The sequence below is a fragment of the Protopterus annectens genome, chromosome 1.part0 (genome assembly GCF_019279795.1).
Source record: "Protopterus annectens isolate FY-2018-M chromosome 1.part0, PAN1.0, whole genome shotgun sequence".
NCBI classification, from domain to species: Eukaryota; Metazoa; Chordata; order Ceratodontiformes; family Protopteridae; genus Protopterus; species Protopterus annectens.
Window position 1 is genome coordinate 1,092,751,001 of NC_056725.1, and position 20,194 is coordinate 1,092,771,194.

The 20,194-nt window shown below is 40.8% G+C and overlaps 1 protein-coding gene and 1 long non-coding RNA gene across 2 annotated transcripts in view; one reads left to right on the top strand and one right to left on the bottom strand.

Moving 5' to 3' along the window:
• Nucleotides 1-3,183, bottom strand: part of LOC122796485 — an 84,619-nt gene extending 81,436 nt beyond the window's left edge. The window contains exon 1 of the long non-coding RNA XR_006363981.1: nucleotides 3,040-3,183. This is a non-coding gene — a long non-coding RNA (uncharacterized LOC122796485). The remainder of the gene's footprint in view (nucleotides 1-3,039) is intronic.
• Nucleotides 1-20,194, top strand: part of ASCC3 (activating signal cointegrator 1 complex subunit 3) — a 4,485,173-nt gene that overhangs the window by 457,480 nt on the left and 4,007,499 nt on the right. The gene's annotated exons all lie outside the window — the stretch shown is intronic.

The following is a 20,194-nucleotide window of genomic DNA, read 5'->3' on the forward strand; positions in this document are numbered from 1 at the left end:
AGAATCAGGCAATCGTCCAAATAAGGATAAATTTGTATTCCTCTTAACCTTAGGAAGGCTATCACCGGAGCCAAAACCTTTGTGAACACCCTGGGTGCAGTAGATAAGCCAAAGGGCAATGCAGAGAACTGATAATGTAAAGTCCCAGCCAAAACGCAGGAATCTCCTGCAACTGGGTCTGATAGGAACATGAAGATAAGCCTCTTTGAGATCCAGAGTTACCATCCAGTGATCTTTGCCCAACAGAGGCAGAAGTTGTTGCAACGTCAACATTTTGAATTTTGGAATGTCCAGGTATGTGTTGAGGATAGATAAATCCAAAATTGGTCTCCAAGTGTTTCCTTTCTTTGGTACAAGAAACAGGCGAGAATAAAATCCTAGGCCCACTTCTGACATAGGGACCTGCTGTATAGCCCCATTTGAAGAAGTAAAGAAATCTGTTTGTGAGCCTCTACTCTTTGCTGAGGAGGAACGTCTGGCATGCCTTTGAAAGGAGGCAATGTGTGGAAATAAAACTTGTAGCCTCGGTTTATAATGTCCAATACCCATTTGTCCTGGGTGACTAAAAGCCAGTTTTGCTTGAAAAGTGCTAACTTTCCTCCCAAAGGAGCTGCCAGACAGGAGGGATCTGGCAGCTGAAGTTGCAGGTCATTGGGCCTGTTTACGAAAGGACTGGCCCCTGCCCTCACTTGTAGATTGTGCAGGGGAACTCCACGTTCTAGGCCTGAAAGAACCCTGAGCTCTGCCCCTACCACGTCTAGATCTGCCCCTAGACTGTAAATCAGAAGAAGGGTAAGCCCATCCCTTAGTAGGCCAATTTCTGCTAAACTTAGGGGGCTGCACCTGCAAAAAATCTTTAACAGTCTGCATAGACTTAGCCTTGTCTTCCATTTTCTTTAAGACAGACTCCACAGGAGGACCAAACAAAACTTCAGACTGTAAAGGAGCATCCAAAATTCTAGCTTTAACATGCTCTGACAAATTCTGATCCTTAAGCCAGGCATGCCTGCGAATAACTGATCCAGTGGCAGCCACCCTGGAAGAAGCCTGTAAAGCATCGAAACCACACTGCAAAGAATGCTTACCCACCTGGTCAGAGGCATGAACCAACTCTTGTAATTCCTTACACTCTATGCCCTCTGCCAAAGCATCTACCTTAGATTTTATTTGAGTAAGGAGAAAATTCTGATACTTTAACATATGAAACTGGCAATTCAAAGCCCTCATTGCTAGAGTGGAAGAGGTGTACACCTTTTTACCCCACCTATCCAAAGCTCTAGAATCTTTATCCATAGGAACTGGGTTCTCTACAACAGAAGCCCTGACACCCTTAGGTCCCTGACTAATAGTTTCTGGGTCAGCCCTTGGGCTCTTATACAGATATTTATGAGCCTCAGGCATTCTGTAATACCTATCTGGTTTAACTGGCGCAGGAGGCAAAGAGTCTGGATTAAGGGAAGCCTCAGAGAAAACATCCTGAACAACATCCAAAACAGGAGGTATAGCTAAGGGCCGATGTTGTGGCAAAAACAAAATTCCCTAAGCCTCTTTCGAATGAGAAATCCTGACCTTCCCATTTAAAATGCTCCCTCATAGAATGCAAGGTTTCTGAGAAGGAAAATCCTCTGGAGGAGAAGCAGAAGGACTGGAATCCTCTGCGTCGAATCTGAATAAGGAGGAAAATCCTGAGTGTCTTCAGTCAAGACTCTGAGCAATCTGAAGCCTGTTCCAAAATTTCCACCTCTGGCTCCACCCTAGGCCTCTTATCTGGAGGGGCATAGAACCCTGATTAAGGAAATTAAATCTTCTGCCATTTTAAGCATGTGTTTTTTAGGCACAGAGCCTGCAGAACTAGGACTGACACCTGAGGAAGGCAAACCAGGCCTGCCCTTAGAAGGTACCTTAGAGACTGAAGGAGAAGGCCTAACCACCTTAGGCAAAGAAGGAAGTACAGCAACCTGAGAGGCCCCCTCAGCCTGACCAGACTCCTGAGAGGCCACATCTTGCAAAATAAATGTCTCCCCCTGAGACTCAGCTGAAACCTCGGCTGGATCTACAGATTCCAGCATAGTTTCTAAAGAACCGTCGTCCGGAACGGATGACTCATCCTGCCTGGACCTTAACGACTTTTCCTTGCGCTTCTTAGCAGAAGCGGGCGTCGGAGGATCCGACTGCATATTGTAATTACACCATTTACCAAATACAAGCCTAGCGCAATCTAACCTACGTTTAATGGTGCGCTTATTAAACCTAGCACAAAAGCGACACCCGACTACGTCGTGCTCAGGCCCCAAACAAGGAATACAGAGAGAATGGTAATCCCTATGCGGTATCTGTTTCCCACAAGAAATACAATTATTCACTTTTTCTGACATCCGGAATTAACTGAGGCAAGAAAAAACAAAAATATTCCCCAACGGGGTACTTAGCCCAACTCGGTTTCGGTCTGAAACTCGAAATACGAAAATTTCAGAACGCTGAACGGCACTTGCAAACGCTGCTTCTGCTTCGGACCATGCGGCAAAAAAGACTGAGGATATGACGTCGGTCATGCGCTTTAATACCGGGACGCACTGACGTCAGATCTGAGCGCCCATGACCGACGGCAGCCTAATACTTTGGTATTCGGGCCGACCGAGGACAGCGGACTACCCACAGGTTATGACTGCAGCAATGTGAGATGAAGAACATCGATGTGTTACAGTAGTCTCAGTCTCCATTTGGTCCTGCACTACATGATCTAAGATACAAAAAATAAAAATAAAAAGTATACTGAAATTAGCCACAGTTAAAGGATGCTTGTTAAGTGCTGTGATCCTTCTGTGAAAATATTCCAAGGAGTGGATGTTGTGTAAACTTTGTCTCATTAGACAATGACCTATAGATATTTCCATTCTAATCAACATTTCATCTGCTACTAGTCCCACTTCAATATTTCATGCCTAATCATGTCCTGCCTCCGTAAAATGCATGGAATCAATGAAGAGCAAAGAAAAAAAAGGCAGTTTACAAACATTTACAAATAATATACTGAATTACCAAGTTCCAGAATGACTGAACTAATATATGCTTATCAGACCAAATGAGCAGATCTTTAAATGCTGACAACACCAATGAAGGATACAAGGATTATTATCATCAATGCTACAGTTGTCCAGGATTAGTGGTATGCCATCTAGTGTGCGAACCTACAGAAAAAAAAATCAGTTTCTCGTATTTACTGTAATTTAATGACAAATTAATTTAGAAGTTTCAAAGAAATTATGTACAATGTAAACAGCGCAGGCCAAGAAATGATTCACTACTTTAATGAAAAGCATGTCTTTTAAATTACATGCCTAACCAGCAAAGTCATCATTAACAACCATAAAACAATATAAAAGAACATTTAAACTTTTGTGTGTAAATCAGTGTTGTACAGCCTTTAGATTCTCATCCTTCTTCATTAACTACCTTACAAAGATGTTTACAAAGTAAACAAATTCTAAATTCTGTCTTGATGAAATCTCATTATGATTAATCTTGGTCTGTATTGAAATGGATTATATGGAACACATAGTTACAACTTGACTCTGAAATCCTTTTACTTCCCCATCCAATTAAATCTGGAGGATTCACTTTGCTTTCCTGTGAAGAGGGTGGCCTGTGTATGCAATCTTTAGTGGTAACCATAATGCTCAGTCATCCAGTAATGTCTAATGGTATGCACTTAGAAGCAGGCACGGTACAATGCATTTGCAGGTCCTTAATATGATGGAGTGAATATTGAAGAATTAATAAATAAATGAACATAAACAGTATCAAAAGATCCAGAAATAAAGCATACAAACAGAAACGTGAAAAGGAGAATATTACAAAAGTGTACAAATCCACATAGACTAAAGATTTTTTTCATTTCACAGGAAAGCTAGTACAGTGGATTTTAAATTAGAAAGTCAAATATTTTTCTATAAAGGGGGCATTATGTGTTGTTTGCCCATTTAGATGGTCATTCAGGCATCCATGGCTGTTAGTTAAATCATTTTATTGCATTTTCCCCATCATGTTTAATCCCTGCAAATCAAAGTATGATTTGTGCAGCTGATATAGAAACTGCATTGATAGTTGAACACTGTCCTAGAAAAACTGAAGCAACTCAAGTAAAGGGAGACCTTGAGGGCATGGTTCAGAATGGTAGTCTGCTGGGGTGCAAGTAAATGAACAAATAATGTGCAATGGTTTGTGGGACCTTCAGTAGATAATCCTTTAAGACAGTAGGGATGCTCATGATCAAAATGGAATGCAGGGTTAGAAACACATGCATCTGTTTCACTACAGAAATTCCTGAGTTTAGAATTAAATAAAGTGACAGCTGCACAGGAAAAGCTAAAGAAACTTTCCTGCTGCACAACTTAATCAGGCAGAGAAGACCAAAAAAACTACATACAGAAATGAAATAGAGAAATGGGGGTGCATGAGAAAAAGGAATATACCCGGAAAAGTAGAGGCGCAGCCAAGCATTTAAATGTCCACATATTCTTAAGAAAGACATGTGGTTACCCATGGTACACTGATACACTCAATGTTTTGCAAATACTGGTGTTTCTTCATCACTTTATTCTGTAGGAGCACCAAGTAAAAAAATAGCTCTCCTCTAAAACAGAGCATCAAGCACAGAGATGGTTTGATGACCATTTACTTACCAAGAGTATGGACTTTTCATGTTTTTCCCAGACTGCACCACATAATCAGTGTGTTAAGAACAGTGTGACTAGCAGTGTTAACTCGATATGAATGTGCAGAACAAGGTGGGATAAAACCATATTGTGGCGGTTTCAGAGAGAGACGGGCTATATTTGTGCCTACAACAATAAAAATGCTAAAACAGAAAAATAATGAATAAAGCAAACATTCCTTATGATGTACAACCCGTATAAATATATGTGTACAACCAGGTCCATTTTCCTTTACCTACAAAAAAGAAGCTGTGTACTTACCATAACGTTCCATTTGAGTTGCTACTTTTTCATTTGATCTTCAACCTGTGGGTTTGAATTGGATATTGGATGCAACCCGGTCATATACTACAGCTGTAAGATCCGAAAAATTTGAGCTCCTCCCCTACCCATAATACCCTGCTCTCCCTACATCCTTCTGATCAAGTAATTTGCTGCTCACAAAGCAAGTATGTAATTATATATATAACTGTGAAAGCATATGAGCATATGTCCCTGAATACAATGGAACAAGGATACTTCAGCAGCTCAACACGGACAGAGGAGTGACCAAAAAGAGCAATATCTGCCAGGTCTCCAGAAAGAAATAATTTGGAAAGGGGATGGAGGGAGGAAAGGTTGAAGACCAAATAAATAAGCAACAACTCACATGGAACCTTATGGTAAGTACATAACTAACTTCTTTATCTGAAGTTGTTTTCATTTGGTCTTCAACCTATGGGACAGAGTCCCTAGCTACATAAATCTTGGGCAGCCCTTATGGAAGGATATTCTGAAGCAGCAGAACCAAAGGAAGCTCTGTTTCTGGAAATAATGTCCAATTTGTAGTCAGATATAAAGGTATATGAGTTTGACTAAGTAGCTGCAGAGCAAATATCATCAATGGGAACTCCAGATCAAAAGGCAGTGGAGGTGGATACTGACCTAGTGCAATGAGCTTTGATGGGTAGCGGCAAAGGAATCCCTCTACTACAGTAAACCAGAGAAATACAGCTTGTAATCCAATTTGCTGGAGAAACTTTGTTAATTGGTTTTCCAAATGTAGTCTTGGCATATGAAACAAGAAGCTGGTCAGACTTTCTGAAGTGTTTAGTCCTATCCAAATAATCCAGCATATGGAGTTTGTATTCTCCTTTGTTTTGGAAATTAGGGAAGAACACTGGAAGATTGACTACTTGGTTAATACTAGCCTCAGAAGCAATCTTAGGCAGGAAGGAAGGATTGGTGCGCAACTTAACTCTATCTTTGTGAAAGACCAAATAAGGTGGGCTTGACAGATAACACTTAAAGTTCAGACATTCTTTTAGCTGAAGTGATGGCTACTAAGAAAGCAGTCTTCCATGACAAAACCTTCAAATCAACCTTTACTTCTGGTTCGAAAGGAGGCACAACCAATGCTTGTAAGACCATGGTAAGATCCCAACGGGTAGTGGGATCCTTAATGGGAGAACAAAGATGAAAGGTGCCCTTGAAGAAAGTTTTGCACAACTTGGAAGAGGCCATAGGTAATGAATTTTCCCAACATAAAATTTTGAAGTAGATGCCAGTAGCACCTTGACAGTGGAAAAGCTAGTTCCAGTATAAAAAACGGACATTAAAAAATCTAACACAGCAAGAATGGGAGCCATAAAAGGATCCATTTGGTTTTAGTGGGGCCAAATACAAATTCTCTTCCACTTTCTGTTATACACTTTCTTGGTGGAAGGATTATGTGCTGCTACTAACATTTCTCTACCTGGGGAAGAAAGTCTGGGATTTCTAGCCATCAATGGAATTGCAGCAACCAAGTGGTCAACTTTAGGCTGGCTAGATCTGGGTGAGGACGTTCCAAGGGATGGGAGAGAAGGTCCGGAGTAGGATCCAGAGTCCATGGATGTACTAGGTGAAACCCAAGGAAGGGAAACTACACTTGTTAAGGCCAAAAGGGAGCAATAAGAATAATTTTGCTCTTCAACTTCTGAGCTTTCTGAAGAAATTTAGGAATGAGAAGTGTGGAGGGGGGTAAGCATAAAGCAGACCTGGGGGGGGGGGCACAAGCATGGACTAGAGCATCTCTTGGTGACTGTCCCTGAGGAGGGACCAAGGCAAAAAACTCACTGTATTTGGTGTTAGAAGGAGATGTCAAGAGATCGCAACAACTGTGACTTCATTCCTGGAAGATCATGTCTGCCACTGAAAGATCATCATCAGAATGGTCTTGTTGAGCCTGTTCACATGAAACTTTGACTTCTCCGGAATGTGCATTGCCACTAGAAAGCAGATGGAGGAGTTCACCCATTGCCACAACCTCATGGCCTCTCGACATAAGGGATAAGACTTGGTTACTCCATGATTGTTGATGTACCAAACAAGTCAACAGTTTGCCTGAGCTGCAATAATTCCTGAGGGAAAAGAGTTATGAAGGGCTTGCAATGCTAGGAGCAGTGCTCTCCTCTCCAGGATGTTTATATGCAAATTGGTCTCTAAAGTGGACCAGGTGCTTTGGACTGTCTGACCCAGAAAATGCCCCCCCAACCCGAACTGCAAGGTGTCTGTGGTCACTGGGTCCTTTGGTGGCGGAACGATAAAGGGACGATCTTGCTCTAGAACCTGCAATTGTAGCCACCAGAGATGACACTTCTTACATACTTGAGATAGTCTGATCAGATAATTTAGAGGATAAGAAAGAAGGGACTATTGAATTGCTAGTACTAACCGAAGAACTCTCACATGGAGATGAGCTATAGGAACAAGAGTTATGGTGGCAGACATGGAGCCCAATGCTCTTAGAACAAGACATGCTGGAGGCATAGTAATGTCTACAATCTGTTTGACATGGAGTCTGAGGGTGGAGATTCTCTCTGAGGGATGAACAGCTAGGCAATGCATTGTGTCTTGATGGGCTCCAATGAAGTTTAACACCTGGTTGTAGATACAATTTCTTTAGGCTGATGGAGATGTCCAAGGCTGAGACTAGTTGAAGTAAGTAGTCCCTGGCTTGGAGGAGTTGATGGCTGGTGGGAGCAGCGAGGAGCCAATTGTCCAGATGAATTGGCAACAGATTTGTTCAGGTTTGTCAGATCCATAATAGGTCTGAGGTTCCCCATTTCCTTGGGCACTAAAAAGGATTTGGAATAAATGCCTGATCTGAAATGGTCTGGGGATGGTCTGGATGACTTTTTTTCTGAGCAGCTTTGAAATTTGTAATGCTGCAGCCACCCTCTGACTGGGTTGAACATCAGATAGGGAATTGGTTGGACAGGGATTTTGGAAGGGAATGACAGCCTCTGGATATTATGGTCAACACCAAATGGTTGTTTGTGATGGCTTCCCAGGCTGTTGGATGTACAGAAAGACATCCACAGACTGCCTCCAGAGTCGAGTATTCAGGCAATTCTTCAGAATTGCTGACTGGGCCTGTCCAAGAAGGTATTTCAAAACCCCTGGTTCATGGGACCCCCTATGCCAAGAAAGCAACATCTGCCATTAGCACCATTTCCACCTCTGCCTCTGGAGGAAAATTCTACCTCTGATTGCTAGAAAGGACCTTGAGACCTTTGGAACCACAACTTTTTGCTGCTACACTGGTTACTGAAAAAGAACCGCTGACAGGTGACAAAATGGATTCTGACAGACAAGGTCTTTCTATCCTTCTCACTCTGGGAGAGAGTATCTCTAACACTGGGACCAAACAAAGATGATCCGTCAAAGGGATTATTAGCAAAAGACACCTTAAAGGGTTCTGTGAAATCACACAGTCACATCTAAGTGTGGTGCCTTATAGCAATGCCTGAATTGGCTGCCCGTGAGGTACCCACTGCTGCATGCGAGATCAGCCTCATGGATGTATTTACTATAGAAAGGAGGGTGGCTATTCTGGAGGAAAAGTTTTCTGTTCCTCTGCAGACATGGACCCTGGGGCAGAACTAGAGAGCTCCTTTACCAGGTCTCTCTGAAGTCTGGTCAGATGTGCCAAATAGTTAAGCGCCTGCAAAGCAAAGGTAAATGAAGCATACACTTGCTTCCTGAATCTGTCCACTGGAGGGAGAAAAGAGGAACTTTCTTGTGCCAACTCCTTCTTGGTGGCTGCTGCAACCACCATGGCATCAGCAGGGACACACTCAGTCCAATGTGGCCTATCCTAAGGTGCGCTAAGGATCCTGTCCATGTGGTCTGGGGATGGGTTCCACTGTATCCAGCTCCTCCCACTCCCTGCAAGAGATGAGATCAGTAAGAGGTTCCGCAGGAGGGAAACCCAAGATGTAGATGGGCTTTGACTCAAAGGCTTCCAGGAACAGCGACTCATCTGGGTTAGGGTTTTGGGCAGACAACCCACCTTTCTGGTGCAGGATTTCCATGATGTCTCCAAATGAGACATCCTCGGGTGGGGACCCTTCCCCTTCCTCCAAATCAGTGTCCTCAGTGAGGGATTCCAGATAGGAATCCACGTGTCTCCTTTTGCACATGCACTTACGACGAACCTACTCAGTGGGGTGCTCCGGGGAGGTATTGAAGACTCAAGGTATTTCAACTAGAAAGAGGTCTGGAAGCTCTTCTGGGCAGGCTGTCCATGAGGAGACAGAAGGGATGACTCGTTCACAAGCTCTCGTGAGGAGGTACCAGGCTCCTAGGGAGGGTCGAGTCAAGTCTCTCCTAGTAGCAGAGAGAGCTTCTTCACCACCTTGAATGCAGAGGGCAAATGGGAATCCTAGGGAACCGCCACCAGAGCTGAAGCTGTCGGTGGAGAAACCCTACGAGTTCCCACCACTCCCAAATCCGAAGGGAGAGTCGGAGCTAAATTATCAAGTGCCAAGGTTCCAAGGGCAAGAGACAGCTCCAAACACTTCAGAGCTGACAAGAAACCCTCATATCTGATGCCTGCACTGCGGCTCCGATAGTCACCTCAATCTGAAACTGTCAGGGCTGAAGTATTCACTGCAATCGGAGTCAAGGTAAAGTACCTGTCGGCTCTCAGGAATCAGAGAAGGAGTGATAAGGAACAAAAGTAGGCTGGAGGCTACTGGACCCAACAGGGGATGGAGTGGGCAAAACCCCCAGCTGAATTTGTGCCTTGAGGAACTTCATCAACATTCTGTCGACCTCAGCTTCAGAAATGCTCCAGAAGGACCTGGTGGATGAAGCAACAGAAGGAAGCCTGGAGGCTGGTCTAGGGGAATGAAGCAGTGGCAACTTAGGTTTGGAGGTAACCGGCTCTGGAGAAAACCTAGGGGACCGGATCCGGACAGATTCCTCGCCAATACTCGGATCTGAGGGCTTAGAATCCAAAGTTTTGGTGGACTTGCGAAAAGGCCCCCCAGGCAAGGAAGAACTTCTGTCCGGGGACCTTTTCTTTTATTTGTGCCTCTCACCAGGGGTTTGAGCCCCTGAAGTGGACGATCAACCAATAGAAGAGGAAAAAGGTAGAAGACCCTTAAGTATCAGTTTATTTCTCCTATCAGTGCACTGACTCGCAAGTAAACAACGCACCCCATTTGGGCATCAGACAGAGGAATTTAATGTCCACATGTAGTGCACTTTTTAAACCCCGCTGGCTTATCAGACATAGTAAAGGCAACAAGGAATACTAATAGAAAAAAGCTTTAAATACAGTAACTAAAAACTAGACAAAAAGTTTAGTTTTCGTTTTGTTTTTTTTTTTTTAAATAAGGAAAGGGGAAATAGAAAGAACCGTAAAGGGAAACAGACCCAAGTGGTTAAGCAGATAAAGGACAGGTAAAAATAACTATTACAAGGTAGAAAGATATTTTACGGAAAATGTTTAGAAAAATCTACTCACAAACCCAAAAGGAGCTCAGATAATCTCTATGCCAATGTTGTTCAAAAATGTGGCAAACGAGATGTGAGGGATGTAGGGAAAGCAGGAAATTATGGGTAGGGAAGGAGCTCAGATATTTTCGATCCTAGAGCTGTACTACTCTTTTGAGTCAGATCCGATATCTTGAGGCCAGCAGAATTCAACAGCTCACTAACTAAAAATTTAATGTGTGTGTGGAAGGGCCAGATTAGCCTGCAGAAGGCACAGTAGAAGAAAAGAAACCATGGAAGGACAGAAAAGCACTCTGGGGCAACTTGAAACCCCCTAGCAAAAGACTAGGGAAGGAAGGTATGTTTTTCGAGAAAGCTGGACCTGGTCCTACACATCAGTCATTAGGGTGAATATATAACATATCTTAAGTGATAGGACCTATCCATCTTTCTCCACCTATACGACAAAGTCCAAGCATTAATTGCCAGGTGGATCACTGCAAAGGCTGTCTGGCAACATTCACAGATGATCCTGGACTGTAGATATCTAACTAATTTTTTTAAAATGGAGCATCTCCACAAACACCTGAACTTAAGATATGTGACCTACAAATGTCTCACAAGGAAAAAGAAGACGAATACTAATACATCTTCAAGAAAATATGACAGGAGAGGTCTACCACAATGACAGCCCAAAGACTGGGATACAATTCACATTATACTAACAGTCAGAGTGACAGAAATGTGGTTATCAGCGAAACAAATCACATCCCTGGATGAACAGTGGGAGCTATTAAAGGAAAGTGTTCTAGGAAGATGTGGGAGCAATAGTCAGCCTAAAGCAGTGTGCTATCAAGCCCCATGAAGATTAAGCCTAAAGTGAGGTAAAGTACAAGGCCAATAATCCTCAATAGAACAGGATACATATTAAGCTTTCAGAAAATCAGCAAGAGACACTATCAATAAACCCCAAAAGTCAGCTAGCCAGAATCAGTCTGAAATCTAATGGAAGGAAATGTGTTAGACCAACAACAGGAGTCCTCAATATCTAAAGGGACAACAGAAATTAAGCAATGAAGGAATAGGAGGCACTGGGCTAAAAGCAATCCAGTAGATGGAAAGCAAAAGAGACAAGCTGGCTCAAATTCTATGCAAAGTGTAACGCCAGTGGCAGAAAAACTCTTCACAGAAGAGGACCCTGGTAAACCATCAATGACTTAACTGAAACACAGTCAGTCTAGGGATGGTTGCCTTAACCTCAGAAAAACAGGAATAAAAAGGGAAGGATGAACAGTGCCCAAGATGCCTTTGCCTTTCAGGCATAAATAAATGCAAGATCTAAAATTCAGAGGAAAGCCTTTCCAAGAATAATACTCCTGAAATATAAAGATGGGTAAATGTTTGAAATGGAACAGTGCAGAAACACTGAGTTGTTATAAAGAACATGTAAATGGAAAGAAATGTTAATATGGTTTGTTTTCTTTTCTATTAATATATATATGTGCTTATGTCTTCAGTGAAATTTTATTAAAAGTGTTTAAAAAAAGACAGAAGGGATGGAAGACTATTAAGATGGTGGCACACTGAGCAACATGTTGTATAAAGTTCTCCCAGTGGGAAAACTAAAACTGAGAAAAGGAGGCCTGCAAACGTGACCAACTTGGGTACAATTCAGAAACTGACTACTAATTACACTGCCTGGATGCCAGCAAAGAAGAAATGTAGAGTGTGTGTTTGTGTGTGTGTGTGTGTGTGTGTCTATATATATATATATATATATATATATATATATATATATATATAGGATCTGTGCATATGTTCGAAGTTTCACTACTTCGAAACCCACTTCACCGAGTCCACTTGTTCGAAGTAGTGAAACTTTGAACATTGACTTCAGCATTCATACTACAGCGTGGAATGGGAACATTCCCTTTTCCCCACTGTAGTGCGATCTCGGAGTTGGTAAATTTAAGTAGGGGGTGTGGGAGGGCACAGCCCCCCACATGGGGGTGCAGGGGGGCTTGCCATATTTTAGTTTTTTTTTTTTGGGTAACCTGGGGAACTAGACTTCAGCGAAAGTGCACTTTCGTTGAAGTGGACTTTCACGGAAGTGTAGGGTCTACTGCTCTATTTCGAAGTGCATTTTCGATGTAAAGCCCATATATATATATATATATATATATATACGTGTGTGTGTGTGTGTGTGTATAGATATATATATATATATATATATATATATATATATATATATATATGTGTGTGTGTGTGTTGTGTGCATATATATATATATATATATATATATATATATATATATATATATATATATATATATATATATATATATAAATAAGACCTACATTAGCAAAGACACAATCATACCATCAGGAAGAGTTGCTCCTGACAAAATAGTGGCAGAAGGGAAAACAGAGTGACCACAGAATTACATTTGTATCATATTTGTTTAATTTAAGGCAGTAATCGAACGTTCACTTATTAGCATCCCTGCACCATAACACAGCTTACTGCGTGTACACAGAATTTCACACTGTGTGATTATGCTGTGTTATACCTGCTACTTAGAGCCAATAAAGTGGTTCAGAAAAGATGGCACTGTTGTGGGATATACTTGCTCTTTTCTCTCCACACGCTTACTGATTATGTAAAGCCAGAGAAACTTTGATAGCTGTATTTTATTGCACTTCGGTTGTGTATCTATTTACAGCTTTATTGTATGATTTAACAGAGATATTTGCTCCAAAAGAACAGGAGGGATTTTGAAAATGCACGCGCACAACCACTTTTGTTTTATATCTCATAATCTAATGGTTTACCACAGTTAAACTTGCGAATTGTACAGGAAGGCTTACTGTTAATTTACTGTCTTAAAGAAATCGTGTAAGAGGCTTAACTTGAATTGTTATAAACATTTGTTGCAAGGTCAGTTGATACTAAAGTAGTGTAAATTAATCTGAGGGACTCAGGACATTATATTTTACTTGTTTTGACCTCATTGTGAACTATGTTTAACTCCAGATTTTGAAAGATGGAACCTAAACAACAGTTTATTGTTTAACACCTGCTAGTCTATGATTACTTTTAATTTCACTATACTAGGGATAAGAAATGTATGATTGGTATTGTTCATTATTTTAACAACAATTTATGCATTACTTACCTCTTAACTGTTTTCACTGTTCCACCTGTAAACTAACCTTGTATTAATTTAACAATCTCTACACTTTGATATAAGCTATGTCCTGACCGTTTTTCACTGTTCTATCTGCTAAATAATCTCATAGCTTTTTAATGAACTCCCCTTGTTTTTTCTTCATGCTCTTTCACACTCCAATTCCTGCTTCCTCTCCTTAGCTTCTATACTTTACATCTTAGGTTGAGACAACAGCTTACTGTAAACAGACCTCCTTCCTCGTTCAGGGAAATTACCTTCAGAATCCCACCTTGTCTCAAACACCAAACCACAGCGTTTAACCATTCCAACTGCAGCAACATGTCTCATGGACTCATTTAGAGCAAGCAAGGCATCCTTTCTCCAACTGGCAGTCTGAGGTCTTTTACCTGAAAGGTTTAATTCCAAAATGTGTGTTTAGGCAACTATTTGAATCTTACTTGTTAGAGTATCTGTTAACTTTCCAAAACCTTTGGCTATTAAAACCACCAGACCCTGCAAATGCTATCTCCCTCCTCCCCCAATCTTTACTACTACTCCCAATAAATAGCATTCAGCCCTTTTTAAACATGTATATATAGATAATCACTATAACTAACCTCATTTTCGTCCTTGAATATAGTTTCTCCTAGTAGTAATTACTGAGGTTTTCTTTCCATCAAAGTCATTAATCTTCAATTTTACTACTTTAACATTTAATTTTCCTGTTTACCCTGTCTTCTTAGATATAACAGATTCCATAAAATATCCCTACTTACTGACTGATTGTTTTCTGCATAATCCTCCTACTATGGGTGACTAAATACTCTCGACAGTCTAGCCCGCCTCTGCACCAAAAGAATAAAAACTAACCACATTCCCTGGCTAATAAATAATACTAAACAACATTTACAAGACAGAGATAAAGCCTGGAAGGAATGGCACAATAACAAATCTGATGCTAACTTAATCAAGTATAAACAGTTACAAAATAAAGCAAAAAAAAATAGTGAACTTAGACAAAAAATATATACTTCTCCAACCAATTGGCAAACCACAAAAACAACCCAAAACAATTTTGGAAATACATCTCAAACCTCCTTACCATAGGCTGTAAAACTCCATCACCAGACCCTGACAAAACTCCTACAGAGATAACCATCCTGTTTAATTCTCATTTTATAGATAGCTAAGCAAACTGTTAACAAATCCCACTCCTGCAACTACCCCAACTCCCATCTCTGATACCCCTCCATCATTATCTCATAACTCCTGCACAAACAAAATAAAAACCTTCAACTCCTCAACAAACTAGTACATCTTCTATCCCCTTTTCTCTTAAACCTGTCCCTACCTTCTTCATTCAAAAACTACTTAAAGTTAAAACCACGCTCCCTCTCCTCTGACAACTTCCCCCCTGAATACTTAAAACTTGCTTCAGAAGCCATAGCATATCCTGTCAGCATCCTTATAAATTGCTCCATAACTGAGATGAATGTCTGTAACCTCTGGAAAAAAATCTATCACCACCGCTTTACATAAAGGGGACAACTTCAATTAACTATCCCAATTATTGTCCAATCTCCATCCTTTCTCCTCTTTCCAAATTCCTGGAGAAATGCATACAGAGGTAATTGCTTCACCATCTCATACAAGACAAGCTAATTACCCCTACCCAACATGGTTTTCACCCATCTCACAGCACCACCAGTGGCCTAATATCCTTTATGGACACTATGTCCAAATCCATTGACTCTGGTAATTTCACCTCTGTCCTACCACTACACTTACCAAAGGCATTTGACAAAGTGTCCCACAACAAACTTCTTCAACAGCTAACTATTATAAGCTGCATCCCACCATCCCTCAAATGGTTTGTAAGCTACCAGTCCAATCACCACTAATGCATTAAATGGCAAAATAAATATTCCAATATCAAACCAGCATAACCGGGGTACCAAAAGGGTCCATACTTGGACCCCTACTCTTCAGTGTTTTCACCAACAACCTTCATACCTCATCAGGGTCTATATCAGAACATCGACGTTTTAAAACTTTGACTGTTCTAATATCGACCCGATTTGAGCGAACGCTAAAAATAGAGAAGTTGCAGAACATCTAATTCTTTCCTAGGGAAAGAATTCGGTTGGCCGTTTCTGTGGCTTTGCTATTTTCAGCGCTGTGGTGGAAATTTACGGGTCAGGTTCGGGTAACTGTGCGATTGTGTGGTTGTTAGGATTAGGGCGCGGGTTAAGTGAGTTAGGGTTAGGGGTGGGTTAAGTGAGTTAGGATGCGGGTTAGGTGAATTAGGGTTGGGGCGGGTTAAGTGAGTTAGGGTTAGGGCACTGGTTAAGTGAATTAGGGTTAGGGGCGGGTTAAGTGAGTTAGGGTTAGGGCGTGGGTTAGCTGAGTGTGCAACAGTGACGGACCTTAGGGTTAGGGTTAAGGTAAGTGGATAGATAGTAGTGTCTGTATAGTTTAGTGTAGGGTTAGTTGTAGGACTATAAGTGTATATGTGTGTATTGATGTTTTTTAGGTGTGCTTGTGTTGTGTGTGTTTCGGAATAGCAAATTTTTTCCCAAGGAAAGAATTCGGTCTTCTGAATGTTCGATATTATGTGGTTTAGATATTTTAGGTTCGATGAAATAGTGTTTGCTATTTTCATCTTTCGATAACGTGATATAAACGCCCTCATCACTCCTTAGCTCTATTATCCAATACACCGATGATACCACCATAATTTCCTCCTCAAACAACATACATCTCCAGCAACTAACCCAAATCACCTTCACCTCAATAAAGCCATGGCTGAGAGAAGCCCAGCTACTCTTAAATCCTAAAAAAAAAAAAAAAAAAAAAACACTCATTTTTCTCGAAAGCCTGTCACATCTGACTTTAAAATATTCTCTCAGGATAACAGAGAAATTGAAACAGTTTCCACAGCTAAGCTACTAGGCATTACCACAGACAACAAACTAACTTTTGAACACTGCATTTGTAATAGCATTAAAAAAACACATCAAACTGGGAACAAACTGTATACAAAAAACTTTCTTGGATAACTCCACCAGAATAACCCTCACCAACACCTACTTGCTTCCCTCACTCTTATATGCACAGCCTCTTTATACACCAATTTACAATCTTCACTTAAAAACAAGCTCCAATCCTGCTACCATAAAACTGCCAAATTTGCCACATGCTACTCCTACCGTTCCCCACCATTGCCTAGCTCTGAAAGAACTAAACTGGCTTGAACTCACACACCACCTAAACCTAGTTCAGCTGTCTTCTGTACATAAAATGATATATACTCCCAATAGTTGCCCACTCCTCAAATCTGTCCTAAAACCCTACATCCCTACCAGAGCCCTCTGCTCTGAAAACAAATGCTTCATAACAGTCTACACTCCAAACAAAAGAGCTGGACGGTGCCTATACTCTCATGCTACCACCAAGCTCTGGAACTCTTTTGCCAAGAGACATTACTACCACTGAGTGCTTTAACAACTTCAAACACTCCCTAAAAAACATTTTCTTTGTAATCAGAACTGCCCCTGCTCCTTCTCTAACAGGTGAATCTCCTTTCACTCTCTAGGGCCTTTCCTTTCTACATCTGGAGATCCCTGGACCATGAATTTCATCCACTAACCATTACGATATCAAACTAAGAAACTTCATGTATTTCTACACACTTAAATATTCCCATTCTCCACAATTCTTTTAGCACATGCTTGCTTCTAACATTCTGAGCCTCTGCCTGACTCTTTACCCTAATCTTACAAAAAAAAAAGTTGTAATCGACAACATTACTTTTATTTAGTATTGCCTATCCAGTACATGCTTTTATTGTTGTATCTACCTCCTTGTATTTATTGATTTATTTAGTAGTCATTACTTATTTACTATGCGTTTTAATATTTGCTATGGTTTTGTTAATTTATATTGTCTTAACTTTCATGTATCATTTGAAGCTTTTCTCCCCGGGCCTTCGCTGAAAATGGGTTCCTGACCCAGTTAGACTTTTCCCGGTAAACAAACATTAAATAAATAAATAAATAAATAAAATAAAATATTACAATTTGGATAGAACAGAGTCTTTGTGGAAAATTATTACGCATTCTACACCAGATAGATGAGAATCAAGTTTGTCTTAGGAATCACACAATATTTAGTAGCAGGTGTGAGTTTAAAGCTGCTGTATCCAGCTTTCTTCAGAATATGTTTACCTCGATGATCAAATATATTTTGGATGCAGAACTAAGGAGGAAATAAAGTGTAACCAGCAAGCAGAAGGAAACTGCCTTTCATTCTACTGACAATAACAAGGCTTGTAGAGAGAATTTGCCAGTGAAACCTTTTTCACTGTTCCACAGGAAAATGCTCAAGTGACAAAAACAAAGTACAAGAGCACACCAAAAGTGCCAGAAGTACCTTGAACTATAGATTGGTGATGAGAGATAATGAAGATCAAAAATAAAACCAGCGTCACTGCAAAACTAGAAAAAAAAATGGGACACAATGAAGCATCAACCCAATTAGACACAGAGGAATCTGGCTTTACAAGAAAGGGGCTAAAAGAGTACTGGAATTTTTTCTGTGTTAAAGTGGTGAGTAGTCTGTAAAGCAAATACCCCACCATATGTCAGTAAAGCTTAAAAGGGCACTGAAAGAACTGGATGAGTAAATGTAAGTAAATCATTCTTTATTAATCATTTCAATGTAAATTGTATGTTACACTGTAAAGCAGTCTTCAATAGTGTGCAGTCAGGAGTACTTTAAATGTGAGGTTGGGGTGTCTTACCAATGGCAGCTGCAGATGTTAAAGATATTATAGGTTCATAGGGTGATACTAGGCTAGCTGCCCTAGGGCATTTATAAGCCTAGCCAGAGTGTGTTTGGCTTTTGCCACCCTTTTAGTTGACTGTGCCTCTGTATAGTAGGTCACAGAAGGTAGCCCTTTTAAGGTTAGTTTACTGTACTTCTGTCAAGCAGGGACACAGAAGAGATCCCAGGGATAAACTTATGATCTCCCATCCACTCGTCAAGATTCCTCTTGAAGAGGGTCAGTGAGGGGCTCTGCCTAACATGGATTGGGATTTTGTTCCAGAGTGAGGGGAGCCTCTGGGATATGAATCTGTCCCTCCAGCATGTCCTATTTATTTCTGTGCTGAGGTTCAAGTCCCTGGAGCATGTAGCTCTAAGGGATTTGGATTTCATGAGATGAAGCATGTCCATTAATTCTGGGTTGGATATGGCTTTATACATCAGACACAGATCACCTCTGAGTAGGCGGTATGCAACTGAGTAAAGCTGGATTTTCTTTAGCTGAACTACATAGGGCATCTGTTTGAGCCCCTTGATCCTCTCGGTGAGGTACTTTTGGGGTCTTTCCAGTTGCTGCAGGTGTCGGGTAAGGTACATCCCAAATGGGGCACTGTATTCAATTATGGGCCTGATAAGTGATGAATAGAAGGGCACAATGACCTCTCGATCTAGATGTGAATCATTTCATGATAAGGTGGGCTATATAGAAGGTCTTTCTAACCACTTTGGCAATGTGATTGCCAAAGGAGAGATTGCTATCTACTTGGGTCCCCAAGTCCCTAATTACTTCTTCCATACTTAATGGATTACCACATATGTGGTAATTTGTGGGCACTTTGTTTTTCCCAAAAGGGATGACTATGCACTTTTTGGCTTAAAGCAAGAAGGCACTTTTTCCTTAGTTGTAATTTGCCAGGCATCATACTAACAAAATAAAAAAGCTGGACTGAAGCAAGTTAAAGTTCATATAATGTTGTGATCTTGGGCTGCTGATGTGTGGATATAAAAGTGCATTGATCACATATGTAGAACTAAGATAATTTTCCATTTTCACAGAAGTGGATATCCAGAATGTCATTGGTTTAAGTTAAATATTATTTTTAAGGGGAAAAAATTGCTTGAAAAATAAGACAAATGATGAAGGCATGGCCAAGGTAGATCTTTCTTGTATTTGCAAAGCTATTTTTTCAATTCGCAAAGGCTTTCAGTAGGAGTCAAGATATCAAGAGCTGCAGGCAATTAATCATGACAGTTATGAGTAAAATTTACAAATATTCTTCCATGCATCTGCAAAGTTACTAGCTACTTGGAAAAAAGAAGCCTGCAAGTGCAAGCAGTTAATCATGAAAGGTCTGAAAAGTAGATGACTAAGAATTTTCCATAAAAGTAAATGTCCTACTGATCATTGCTGCAGTAGAGAAGAGTGTCTGCCAACTTACAATAACAGTAACTGTTCAAATAGATCACCATTTAAATAACCTAAGCTACATGTGTTATATCACAGGTACATAGGTTTATACATAAGTACTAGGGTAGTTGTCCTTGTGAGCCACTTTACGCCTAAAGAATTTCCCTCAAAGGTGAGAATCAAACTCTGTACCCTGTGTCTGTGAGGTAAAGACATTATCCATTATGTCAATACCCATCACACCAAAGATATGGCAACCAACCAGCATCAAAGCTTTAGGGAATCTTCCATGTGCCTAAACCAATGAAGGTGTTGAGGAGAGCAATACAAACG